The 14,060-nt window shown below is 33.6% G+C and overlaps 1 protein-coding gene across 7 annotated transcripts in view; it reads right to left on the bottom strand.

Moving 5' to 3' along the window:
• Positions 1 to 14,060, bottom strand: part of TANC2 (tetratricopeptide repeat, ankyrin repeat and coiled-coil containing 2) — a 304,614-nt gene that overhangs the window by 232,494 nt on the left and 58,060 nt on the right. The window contains exon 1 of one of the 7 annotated variants that reach the window (XM_074343437.1): positions 8,616 to 8,747. The exons of the other annotated variants lie outside the window; for them this stretch is intronic. The gene's annotated coding sequence lies outside the window, so the exon portion shown is untranslated. Of the gene's footprint in view, positions 1 to 8,615; positions 8,748 to 14,060 lie in introns of those variants that run through there. 7 annotated transcript variants of the gene reach the window in all.

Genomic DNA, 14,060 nt, shown 5'->3' with positions numbered 1-14,060 from the left:
CCTTGGGAGTCATCCTTAACCTCTCTTTTTCTCTCGTACTGCACAAACAATAAATCCTGTCAGCCATACATTCATAACATATCAAAACTATTTCTCACCCTCTGCTACTCACCTCATGCTGCTACGGTGGTTTCCCTCACCAAGATTTAAACACTCCAAGAATGTACCCATATCAAGGCCCCTGCCTGGAATACTTTTCTCTCAGACATCACTATGGTTTGTTTCTTCACCTCCTTCAGGTAGGTACCTAAATGTCCCCTCAATGATGCCTTCCTTCCCTCACCATCCCTACCTAAAATTGGGCCCTCACACACAACGTATTTACATAGATATACTTTTTTCTCTCTCTTCTCTGCTTCATTTTTCTCCTTAGTAGTTAACGCTAGCATAGTCTACATTTTACTTGGTCATGTTCTCCACTAGAATGTAAGTTTCATGAGTGTAAATAATTTTGTATTCACTGTTCCATCCCCTATGCCTAGAACAGTACCTGATACATTATAGGTGCTCAAAAAAAATAGCTCCTCAATTAATTAATTTACAAGAGTGAAATGACTAGAAGAATGAATTTCTGGATTCCTTAGAATTTGTGATTTGGGAATTTCCTTGGATTGAGTATAATATCATTAACGAAGATAGAGAATAAAAAATCAGGGATTAGGAAGGAGAAATAATAAGCCACTCTAAGGAGTCAATTAAAATCTGATTTAATCTTAACCTCTATTTAGCATCTCATCAATTTCTAGATCTAGAACTAGATGGAGGGAAACACGAACACCCAGAAATGAAATTATTTAACCCCTTGGGGTTTTTTTTTTTTTTTTTGAAAACCAAGTAAGTCATTCTCAAACAAGAGTTCTGTAATGATTCTCAATTCTCAACTCAAATACTTACGTTTTACTTTAAAATCCATTATTCTACTAGGGAGCTCCTTATTCATCTACTTGTATGAAAACTGGAAAGGTCCATCTATATAACAACTGTCTTTTGAAATCTCTACTTCAATGTCTCAAATATACTTCAAACTCAAAATATCCAAACATGAAAATCTAACCTTCCCCTCACCCCTTCAAACCTGATTCTATCAGACAGGGCTCCTCATCTCAATAAATTCATCACAAATATTCTTGATTTTCCTTCTTAAATGTCTCTTGAATCCATCCTCCTGTCTCCATCTCCAACCTGCACCCATTCCTGTATACATTTTCTTCTAAACGTGCCACAAAGCAGCAAAGTAATCATTTAGAAATGCAAATCTCATAGTTATCCCATTTAATGTTTAACTGCTTAAATGATCTCCTATCAGAAGAGATTAAAATTCTTAACATGATCTATAAAGTTCTACTTTCCCAGCTTCATTTCTAATTAGTTCTCCCTTTGTTTCCCTAATGTTGACTTTCTTTCAGTTTCTGATCTCTACTCTCAGGATGGCTAGAGCAGAAACCTGAGAAATAACTACTATATACTTGGGGAGTCAGGATAAAATGGTCTTCACCCAAAATTCCTGCCTTCATACACGAGGTAAGGTATGAAACTTACTTCATACATAAGTAAGTTTCAAATACACTAATAACAGAATTTTTATTGTATGTCATATAGTTCACAATAAAATAAACCCTTATAAATATTTTTCTTATTCCCTAAAAAGATAGCTACTGACAGACAAAAAATCAAATCTCCCCTCCCCACTTCATCCCCAAGGCACAGCATCTTTTTGTTTTGACTCATAAGTATGTTTAAATGTATTGACACTCACCAAAAAACCAAAGTAAAAAAAAATCCCCAAATCATATATTATCTAAATATGCTTCAATTTTTTTCAAATAAATTATTCTTTATCTTATGTGCCTAAACAGAACTTTGTTGTTACTGCTTTATATTTATATGTAAATATGTTTTTCTAAGTACTTAACATAATACCATGCACTTGTGAGCACCTAATTTTTACTGTATTATTTGACTGTAATAATGATGGCAATGAAAATTAAGATTCAAGATCAAAATGCTTTAAGGAAAAAATGCTATTAAAGCTAACAACATGACCTTGATATACAAAATATACAAAACGCAGAAACATATTTCTTTCCCTAAACTTGTCAATAAGGTTCTTACTACAGTATTACCATTTTGTATTTGTTCTCCAAGAGACTAGGAAACATGAATACAATGATGAAGCAACTGAATAACAGAAATCATTAGGATCAAGTAAAATATAGAAATATGTAATTAAAGAATAAGGAAAGAACCGAAAAAAGAACCAGAAAACAGACTCATATGTAAATAAGGAAACTCCAGATATGAGAAAACAGCACTGTAAAATACAAGAAAGGAAAGGCTACTCAACAACAAGATGGGAAAACTGCCTTTCTCCATCTGATAAAAAAATAATTAGATCCCTTTCTCATACTATAATCCCATCACCAAAAATTAATGGGAAAAAAAAATCAATATGTACTAGAAATCTGAGATGGAAAAACAACTTTAATCATTTTAGGAAAATATATTTGCAATCGCTAAGGAAACTTTTCTGAAACAAAGTAGGGGAGGGAAAGAATGATAAATATGAATAAATTAAAAATTTAAACTTCTATTCAATAGGAGTCTAGAGTTTTAATCTTATAACCAAAAGCAACGTTTTAAGACAGAATAAAGACTGAGAGAAAATATTTGCAGTGAATGTCCCAGACTAAAGATCAACCTAAGGGTCTATGAACTTCTGCAAAAAGAATAAATATTTTAGGCTTTACAGACCATATTTTTTCTATTCCAGAAACAGACTCATAGATACAGAAAACAAAACTGGTTACCAGAGGGGAAAGGGGCTGGGTGGAGGGATAAACTGGGAGTTTGGGATTTGCAGATACTAACTACCACATATAAAACTTATTAACAGCAAGGTCATACTGTATAGCACAGGGAGCTATATTCAACACCTAGCAATACCCTATAATGAAAAAGAATATGAAAAGGAACATGTATAATTGAATCACTATGCTATACACCAGAAATTAACACAACATTGTAAACAGACTATATTTCAATTAAAAAAAAAAGAAAGAAAAAAGTTCTCTGTCGCAACTACTCAACTCTGCCACTGTAGCACAAAATCAGCCTTGACGGTGTGAGTGTAGTTCATAATAAAACTTTATTTACTGACACTTGAATTTGAATTTCATATAATTTTCACATTTTGTGACATTTTATTCCTCTTTTTTTTTTTTCCTGAATCATTTAAAATAAAAACTATCCACACAAAAACAGACGGTGGGCTGGATCTGACCCATGGACTATTTGCTGAACCCTGTTAAGAATATATAAAGAATATTCACAAATCAGTAAGAAAAAGATAGATAATCCAAGAGAAAATGCATGAAGCCTATGAGGAGGCTTTTAACAAAAGAAGAAATCTGAAAGACCAATAAATCCGTGAAAGGATATTTGGCCTCACTGGAAAATAGGGAAACAGAAATTAAGTCAGTAGGATACTACATTTCATCTACCAGAATGGGGAAAATGAAGAAGTCTGACCATATGAATGTTGGCAAGGATATGGCAAAACAGGAACTCTCAAACACTTCTGAGAAGAGTATAAATTGGTGCAGTGACTTGAGAGAGAAATTATCAAGTAAAAGTGAAAATGCAAATGCCTACATTCTGGCAAATCCACTTCTAGGTATAGCCCCTGGGTATGTGTGTAAGGATATTCACTGCAATATTATTTGCAATAACACCAAACACACACTAAAATAAACTCAAATTTATATTAGGAGAGAAATGGATGAAAGAAATATGCTCATAAAACTGAATACTACACATGAAAGAAATAAACCAAGTCCATATACACCAACAAGAGCAAAGTAAGCAAGATGCAGAATTACGCAGAGAGAATACCATCACTTAGTAAATTTTAAAACACACACACTATACTAAACTAAAAACTGTTCACAGATACAATTACATTGCAATTTTTCATCTCCCATAAAGGAGATTCAGACATCAATTTATTTTTCTTTTACCAAATTCTAATCTGTCTGTATGAGTCTGTATATAATCTACCTATATGTTGTAACAGCAATGAGAACTAGTGAAAAGCCATGCTACACTTTATTTTGAAAGTTACAGGAATTTACATTTATGAAAATTTATTCTTACAGCAAAACAGAGAATGGTCCAAAGGGTACTAAGACTGAAGACACAGTAATTTAAGTGAGAAAAGAGGAAATCCTAAAATAAAGAAGTGAGAATGAAAAAGGAAAGGAGAAGACAAAATTGAGAAATATTCAAAGTTTTAATCAACTGGGCTTGATGACTGATTAGCTGTTGGCAGTCATTTTGGGGAGTGCAGAAAGCTTCAAGTATTTTCCAACTGCTTCCTGAATATACTTGCTCTGGCTTTTAAATAGCTTTTAGAACTGACATCTACATTAGCTGATGACGATAATGGGCCATCAGCTATAGCTAAGTGATAGAAAAAACATTTGAGAAAACAAAATATCAGTTAGAGCAATTTTGAAAGAGATGTTGCGGAAAGGCTTTTTTCTCTGCTCTGCAGTTTCTGCCAGAGCATATAAATACAATGTGTGCTCCTGCCGGCTAAGGATACTGTTGAATACTAACATATCTTAATCTTCAGTTACTGAAGGAAGAGATGATGAAAGAGTTTGAGATCACATAAGCACACATGCTGGTTCCAACATTTACTGTAGGACTTTGGTCAAGTCCTTTAACTTCTTTTTCTCTGCCTCTGTTTCTTCATCTTTCTGCTAAATGAGTAAAATAAAATAACAGAATGTATCCCATAGGTTGTGAAAATTAAATGAATCTAATTATGTGTGTATTTATGTATGTATGTATATCTTTGTACACACACACAAAGTGTTTGCTGTTATTTTTCATTCATCAGTTACTAGGCACCCACTAAGTGCTGGGGCACTGTACTGTGTGTTGGAGAAGTGGGGATGACAAATTTACACTGTTTGCCCTCTTACAGTACACAGCCATTACACTGTGAGACAGACACATGAGCTAATGTGCTGTCTTCACCCTAAGTAATTAACAATTCCTGAAGCTAATTCTCAATCTATCCAAGACTATCAATAATTTTAATGTCATTTAATCTTTTGACAATTGCTAAAAATCAATGGAAACGGCTTATGGTTACACAGAGAAAAATCTTTACTAATATCCAAATCTATGGACGTTGCCATTTTCTAAACTATATTTTCATTCTTATCTCAAAATTTTTACATTATTCCATTTCTTCTAGCCTTCTAAAAGATTCTAATCTAAAAGATTTCTAAATAAATAAATCTAATGTTAATCTAAAAGATTAATAAAGTTCCTAGAAACTTATCTCTAAATTTCCCCCCATTCTATGAATGTATTCATTTTCTATTTCGTTTATTCTGTAAAATCATAAATAATACCCTCAGAAACTACCTGGATCTTAGAATTATAAAGACAATGATGGTTAAATGAATATTAACAAGAATTTTTTATTGCTTAGCTGAAAACGAATTATTCCCTATTTATAGCGTAAAATCTTTTCCTTTTATGCTATCATAGAACATTTGTACATTTCTTTAATAAAATGATGTTTCTTTATCGTCAAAAGCATCTAGTACAATAGTCATTCCCTCATCAACTTACTCTGCAACGTGCTCCTTCCACAAAAGATATCTTAATTGCATCCGGCTCTCTATCGCAAATTTACAGTACTAATCCTTGCCAGCCATTTTGTTTTCAGCTTGTAACACTAGCAGCCAGCTAGCTTCAGCCTGACTCTATTAGCATATCGGATAATTTACAAAACAAGCACAGAAATGGAACTAAAAGATATAGCTGGCCTGTATCAAAATATAATACATTAGAAATACTCTTTAAATAGGCTTTTCTACAATGCCTCTCCACTTCTTTTCAATATAATAATTGAAATTAATAATTATTTTCTTAATTTATATGTACTTTCCTGCTCACAGTAATGTTTCCTTCCCCTAGATCCTATAAATGAGGTTGACGTATTACTGTTTAAATACAAGACTTTTCAAATTTTAACAGAATAAACTACAAGTGTATTTTAAATATTTTTTGTAAAACGACAAAGGGGTTGAATATTTGGTACTGTAATTTACAACTATACTCCAGCAAGCCACCTAGTCAAGAATAACAAATACTTAAAAGCTAACATATATTGCTCTCACATCTCAAGGGTGTTTCTAAGAGCCAACAGACAGCAAACAATTCTTCACCTGTTTTGACTTGCAATAGCCTGCTGTTTGAATGTCAATAACAATGTGCCCTCACCAAGCATCACTAAAGTCTTAGACGACAAATTATCTAATGCAATTTTAATATGATGGGAAAGGGTAGGGCCAAAGAGTTTCTATTAGTGTCCTGTTGTTCTTTAGAACTCTTTTCCATCACATCCTTCCCCCTCCCCCAGTAAGTCCCACTCATCCATATTTAATAAATGTTCTGAAATTATATTATTCATTAACCCATTCTATCACTTAACATAAAACTCCTTTTAGAAAGAGACCCTTCTAGCTTATTAAATAATAGTATTGAGAAAGTTTGTTAACTTAATAGAATATAATACTCCCTTGAAGTACCAATAAGCACAGCAAAAAAAAAGAGAGAGAGAGAGAGAGGCTGAAGGGGGAAGAAAACCTTCAAGGAAATAAAATGCTCAAGGATAAGGATTACCAAAGTGTTATAACTACTTCATTTTCTCTTCCAAACTCCTCCCTGTCTCCAAGGCATTTTTATGTTTTTACTGTGCTCCTAACTAACCATCCAGGCTGCTGTAGAAGCCTCTCGTTAGAATGGATTTCAAGACTGCTGTGTCTTGTGAGGAACCAATCAGATTTCTTTGTTTCATCTGCAACATTCCATCAGGGTTATATAACATTTTAGATACATGAGACATTCTAATAATTTAGTATATTTTAATTTATAGTTAGCTTTCTATTGTCACTAAATTCAGCACATAAAAATCCCATATTATTCCTCTGTGTTATTCAATAATACCAAAGGAATATAGTACAGATGAAAGCGTTATTTTTTTCTTTTAGGAGAGAAGATAGAGTGAATTAGCTTTGTCTAAAAGAAAGAGTTTTAGAAAATATAAAAATATGAGCACTCCGCAGACTAGTAAGGTTAATGCTGATTCTTCTTATTTCTGTCTACAGTAAAGTGGATGAGGTAATTCAACACAGTAGCAAACAGTCATACAGTTGGTAATTCTTATCACAAACAACATGTCATTCATAGAGAATAAAACATTACAGATTTTAAACTCAGGCTTAATCATTTGCAAATTTTTTAAAGCACAGAAAAATTAGGTTTTTAAAATGCTTTAACAAATATTTTCTCAAACAAGAAAATCTGAACTCTAAATGTCATAGCCCAATTTAAAATCCACAATACCAGTCAAAAAATAGTATACCAGCAGCACGGTTACCTACAGTATCAGAATACTTGCAGTACACTTGTACTAGAACTACACAAATATTCATTCTCTCTCTTCTCTCTCTGCTAGAGATAATGCTGCATAACTTAAATGCTGCTCTTCTGTGCTATTAATATAACAACTCAGATATTCAAGAACAAATTCAGCTGGAACGTGTGAATCTAGTCTTTTCTTTCTTTTTACAACTCAAAGGCATCCCACATATGATGGTTACAAATCAGCACAGGATTAAAATAGTGCCCGAATGCATAAAAAAGCTGACTCTGTTGGGTGTGGCTTAAGTAAATATATCTTGTCTCAACTGGACAGCTTCTCAGAAACATGCAGCCACCGAGACCCAAAACCTATGAGTACATAAGTAAAGTGCTTCCGGGAGTGGGTGGGAAACTAAACCTCTATGTTTTTTTCTATGCTTGATGTTCAGTTGTTTCTATACTGTACTTCTAAAATGACAGTGCCTTCAGTCAATGCTGAGTGTTGCTCAAGAAACCAAGGACAGAAATTTTACTTGTCCTACTTCCTCTCCTTATTTTATACTGTCTACAACATGGCCGTTCTTACTAACATTTTGCTTTCTTTCATAAAAGAGGTAATCATTTAAATCATGACTATATGCAATGCGAACTCACACTGCATTACAGTCATCAATAAAATATGAAGTGCCAACTCCAGTATTCATTCTACTTATTTTCCATCTCACCAGAGAATGCTCTACTAATGCTCTCTACTCTTACAAAATGAACAATATAAGGAAAGAGACATTGCTAGGAGCTGCGACAAATGTGCAACAGAAAATATAAAAACCTCTAAGTATTTACTTTTTAAAAAATCTGGTATTAATAAGAAAAAACCCTTCATGTATATGTATATATTTATATGTATATACACACACACATTACACATATTTAGTACAAATATAAATCTGTTTATAAGCTACCATGCATGCATTTATTAATGCTACACATACAATATACCTGAAACCTCTATACAGAGAGGGCATGCAGATTTCAGAACTATACGTTTTCATTCCTAAGTGGCCATAATCAAATATTAAAACAGCTCAGGATATCTGACATACTGAACTATATCTAAGCTTTTAATCCTGTTAAACAATTTTCTCTGCTATTCAGTATAGCAAACCCACCTTTGGATCATATTGACGGTTATTTTTTTCCCATGCCCTCTACGTGCTGCACCATTTTGTTTGTCTTCTGGACAGTGGAGAAATCGGCAGAACAGCAGTGAAGGAGTGTACTGGAGTCAGCAGAGGCAGTGCCAGCCTCCTACTGCAGTCTGTATATTGAACGCACTCAAACCCACAGGTGCCTACGTAAAATCCTCCAGCTGCAGCCTGCAACTTAATGTTTCCTTCAGCAGCAGATCTGTATGCTACTTTCACTTTGTTTTAACCCAATAAATGATCAGGATACACAACAATATGCATCTTTTAAAAATGAATTTTACACAAAATACTTATACAGACATTATCTCTATTCAGTAGCCAAAAATGAGTGACTTTTTAAATCAGAGGGAAAACCACCAAATCATGAAGATTCAGAAGGATAACCACCAAAAAAAAAAAAAAATTTCTAACATTTTATAAATCCTAAATTGATCATTTAACTTTTTCAAGAAAGTATATCAAAAAGTAACACATTTTCTTAAATAGTTTAGAAAAAATTTTTCACATGCCATTTAAGTGTATCATGTGTAAGTGCATAAAGAGGCCTGCCTCTAACCATATCTTTCTGTCATAAATAATCCACTGATAAGAATACAGAACTTAAAAGGAAAACTGAACCTAAGTAAACCATTATCCAAACACTGACAGATGAAACAAAAAACAAGAGACCCACAATCCTTTCACATAAACTCCAAATGTATATACTCTTACTCTACTAGAATAACAGAATTTAAAAACTGAGAGAAACCTTAAAGATGACAAATAAATCTAACTCTTTAATTTTTCAGATCAACAAATTAAGAACCAGAGAGGTTAACCCTAAAGTATCTTTTCCAAGGTCACATAGCCAGTCACTAGTAAAACTTGGATTTCTAAACACATCTTTTAATAAAAAGCAGTACTGAAACTCACCTAAGATTAAACAGTAACCCAAATATTCCTATAACTATTAATTAAAGTTTGTGGTTAAAAAACTTTTACAACAGGAAATCTCCAGACCCAGATGGTTTCACAGGTTTCTACCAAACATTTAAAGAAACAACAATTACAAACAATCTCATTCAGAAAGAAGAAGGAAATACTCCCAACTTATTTTATGAGGACAAAATTATTTTGATATCAAAGCAGACTAAAGCATTACAAAAAAGAAAAAATACACCGACATCCCTCATGAACACAGAAATCCTCAACAAAATATTAGCAAATCAAATCCAGTAACGTATTTTTTAAAAACCCACACACACTATGATCAAGAGGGGTTTATCCTGGGACTGCTAATAAGCTAGTTAATATTTTTAAATCACCCAACGTAATCCATCATATTAATGATTCAAAGAAGAAAAATCACATGATCATATCATTTGATAAGGAAAAAGCATTTAACAAAATGCAATATCTATTTATGACAAAAACTAGAAAACTAGGAATAGAAGAGAATTTCCTCAACTTGATAAAGAACAGCTACAAGAAACCTATAGCTAATATCATAATTCGTGGTCAAAGACTAAATGCTTACCCCCTAAGATCAGGAACAAGGCAAGAACACCCACTCTCACCCACCAGCATACCAGAAATACTCATCAATGCATACAGACTGGAAAGGAAGAAAAAACTGTTCCTATTCTTAGAAGACATTATTTTCCACATAAAAAATTCAAACAAATTTACCAAAAACAAACCAACTCCCCCCACCCCAAAAACACCTCTTAAAACTAAGAATTAAGTTTAGGAAAGGTCACAGCACAAAGTCAAAAAACCGTGTTTCAAAATTATTTATTTATTTATACTTTTATATATTTAGCAATGTACAATTAGAAACCAAAATTTTAAACACAATACTACTAATAATAGCTTGAAGAAAAGGAAAGAAACTGCTATAAATCTAACAAAACAAATACAGGATCTATATGCTCGAACTGCAAAGTGTTGATGAAAGACATCAAGTAAGACATCAATAAACATTTGTTCATGGACTGGAAGACCTGATATGGAAATATTCCCATTCTACTCCAACTGATCCATAGACAATGCAATTCTAACCAATATCCCAGAAGATATTTTCATAGCTATAGATTCTAAAATGTATACAGAAAAGTAAAGGGATCTAAAATATCTAAAACAAGTTTGAAAGAGAACAAAGTTGCAGGAATTACACTACCCTGTTTTTAGACTTACTATTAAGTTACGATAATCAAGACACTGTGATATCTGGCAAATAGAAACAGATCAGTAGGACAGGACAGACAGTGCAGAAATCTCCCCAACAAATATAGTCAATTGATTTGTGACAATGGTGCAAAAGCAATTCAAAGGGGAAATGATAATCTTATCAACAATGGAGTTGAAACAGTTGCATATCCAGATGCAAAAAACAAACATACTTTAACCTCAGATATAAAAATAATTCAAAATGGATCATGTATCTAAATATAAAACTATAAAATAGGAGAAATCTTTATGACCTGGGTTAGACAGTTTTTAATTATGATACAAAAACCATGACCCATTTTTTAAAAAAGATTAACTGAACTTCATCAAAATTTAAAACTCTGTTCTGCAAAAATCGCTGTTATGAGAATAAACAAAACAAGCAAATCACATATCCAACAAAGGACCTGTTTCTAGCATATACAATGAACTCTCAAAACTCAATAGTAAGACAACAAACAACCTAATTAAAAATTGGGCAAAAGATCTGAACAGATACTTCACCATAGAGGATTTATAAAAGGCAAAATAAGCACATGAAAGATGTTCAACATCATTCACCATAGAGAACTGCAAATTAAAAATCACAATGAGACAAGAGTATGCATTTAATAGAACGACTAAAATTAAATATATATACATATATATGTGTGTATATATATATATATATATAAAATAGACAATATTGAGTGCTAGCAAGGATGTGAAACAACTGAAACTCTCATACATAGCTGCTGGGAATGAACATAGCATAGCCACTCTGAAAAACAGCATGGCAGAGTCTTCTTATAAAGTTAAACATACACCAACAATCCCAATCCTAGGCACTGACCCTAGAGAAATGAAAACTTACATTCACACAGAAACAAGTCCATGAATGTTTATAGTGGCTCTATTCATAATTGCCAAAAATGGGAAACAACCCAAATGTTCTTCAGAGGGTGAATGAATAAACAAACTGTGATACAGCCATACAATGGCATACTACTCAGCAATTAAAAAAGAACTATTGCTGGACCAACAACTTGGATGAATCTCAAAGGCATTACGATAAATGAAAGAATCCAGTCTTAAAAGGCTGTATTATTCCATTTTCCACTAAGTGACATTCTTTTTTTAAAAAAAATTTACAGAGATAGAGAATAAATAGCTCATTAGTTTCCAGGATTAGGGGTGATGGAACGGTGTGAGCAGAAAGGGATATCATAATACCACCTGTACCATCGTGTATCCTAATTGTGGTCGCAGCTATACACATCTATGTGTTAAAATTCATTGAATGGCACACCCCACACACACACAAAGTAAATTTTACCTTATGATAAGTTTTTAAAACTTCAACCACTACTAGATGGTTCTAAGATCTCTACCCTCTCCTCTGAGAGCTTAATCCAAATATCTAACTTCCCCTGGTTATCCCATCATCATCTCAAACTATTACTACCTCTAAAACTGAATTCATTACATTTCCCCTCAAACCTCAAATGAATGGCACTCACAATTCACCAAATCACCCAAGCCAGAAACATGGGCTTCATCCTTGAATAAGTTCTATGAGTTACTACCTAAGACAGTAACTTGATCTATAGGACTGCTTTATCTCCAGCGGCTCTAACTGCATCCAGCACATAGCAAGCGCTCAGTAAATATTTTTGTTGAGTGAATGAATAAGTAAGACTACGGCTCTTCCTTCATTTGACCCACACCCAATCAAGCTCAGTTGATTCTTTCTTGACATCTCTTCATCCCCACTGCCACCCTCTTATTTTAAGCTCTTATCATCTCTCACCGGATGCTGCTACAATTGTTCCTAAAGGTGGCACACACACATTCTTTCTAGGAACTGCTTTTTACCAACCCTCATTTCATCTCCTAATTGTCAAGCTCTCTCACAACTTCACGCCCTTATGTTGGCTGTATCCCCTGCCTGAAACTTACTTTTCCCCATTTCTCAAACTGGCTAACTACTGTTTAGGTTCAATGATAGTCACTACCTCCTCCAAGAATTATTCTATCTCCCTCCAGTTTGAGATGGAATCCTTCCTCTGTACTCCAATAGTATCCTATGCAGATCTTTATCCCAATACTTCGCCCACTATATTTTAATAGTATTGGATTACTTGCACTGTGGAGTATAATCGAATAGGGACTGTGTCTTATATCCCTAAATAAACTGTATGTCTCAGTACTTTACTTGGCCATAGTAGGTGCTCACTATATAATCAGGGGTGAAAAGACAGAAAGCAAAGAGAGAGGAAGGAAAGAAGCATCTAAATAGTCTCTAATAGTACTGTAGCCTCAGATTATGAAGTGATTGGAAGGTTAGCAGAATTAAGATTTACTAGCAGTCTGGTCATCAGTCTCTTAAGAAGGGAACAAAAAGAATGGCAAAGCAACACAATATTCTGAGTAAAGAAATGGCTGCATTAACCAACTAGTATATGAAATATATGAATAATATCAGAGGTAGTGGAATAAGGCATGAGGTCAATTTTTAGTGCAAAAAAGTAAAGACAGGCATTATTTTGAAAAAAATAATTTTTTTATTCAATGCTGTCTTTCTCTCACTGAACATCTCCCTTTCAAGCAGCCAAGTCTTTTGCAGTTAGGTGACAGCAAAAAAGCAGACAAATCTGTTTCAAATATTTGTGTTTGAAAAACCTGGTCCCTTACAGACACAAAGAGGATTCACATCATTTAAAATAATATTCATGAAAAAAAATAAAGTAAGAGCAGATCTCCCATTCCCCTCCTACTCCAGACTAGAACTCCCCTAACCAAGAACAATCATAGAAATCTATCTTCTGAGACGATTGGCTCGTTAGTTCCCCAGGCAAGGTGTCTCATACAGTAAAATCCTATAGTTCAGAGCCTAGTCCTCAGCTTTGTAGGTCAGAAACCAAGTCTTTAAAGACTTTCAATGTGGATAAAACTCAAAGAGATTGATTCATGGCATTCCAGCTCTATACCACCAGCAAACTTCATAGCAAAATATTAGTAGTATTAACAAATGTAAGGAGGTCCTGTCTTTCCTATTTTGGGACAAATACAGGCTTGTCTTTCTAACTGTTGGTATGGGAAACACTGCTAGTTTTAAAAATAAACAAACAAAACCCATAACTAGGTTATAGTAAAACAAAGTGCTAGACTCCTCTGGTTGCCTACCTAATCCCTTCTTTCATACTAATAGAATCCTGA

Source organism: Camelus bactrianus, chromosome 16 (genome assembly GCF_048773025.1).
Source record: "Camelus bactrianus isolate YW-2024 breed Bactrian camel chromosome 16, ASM4877302v1, whole genome shotgun sequence".
In the NCBI taxonomy this organism is placed as follows: domain Eukaryota; kingdom Metazoa; phylum Chordata; class Mammalia; order Artiodactyla; family Camelidae; genus Camelus; species Camelus bactrianus.
This window is presented reverse-complemented; position numbering and strand designations above follow the sequence as displayed.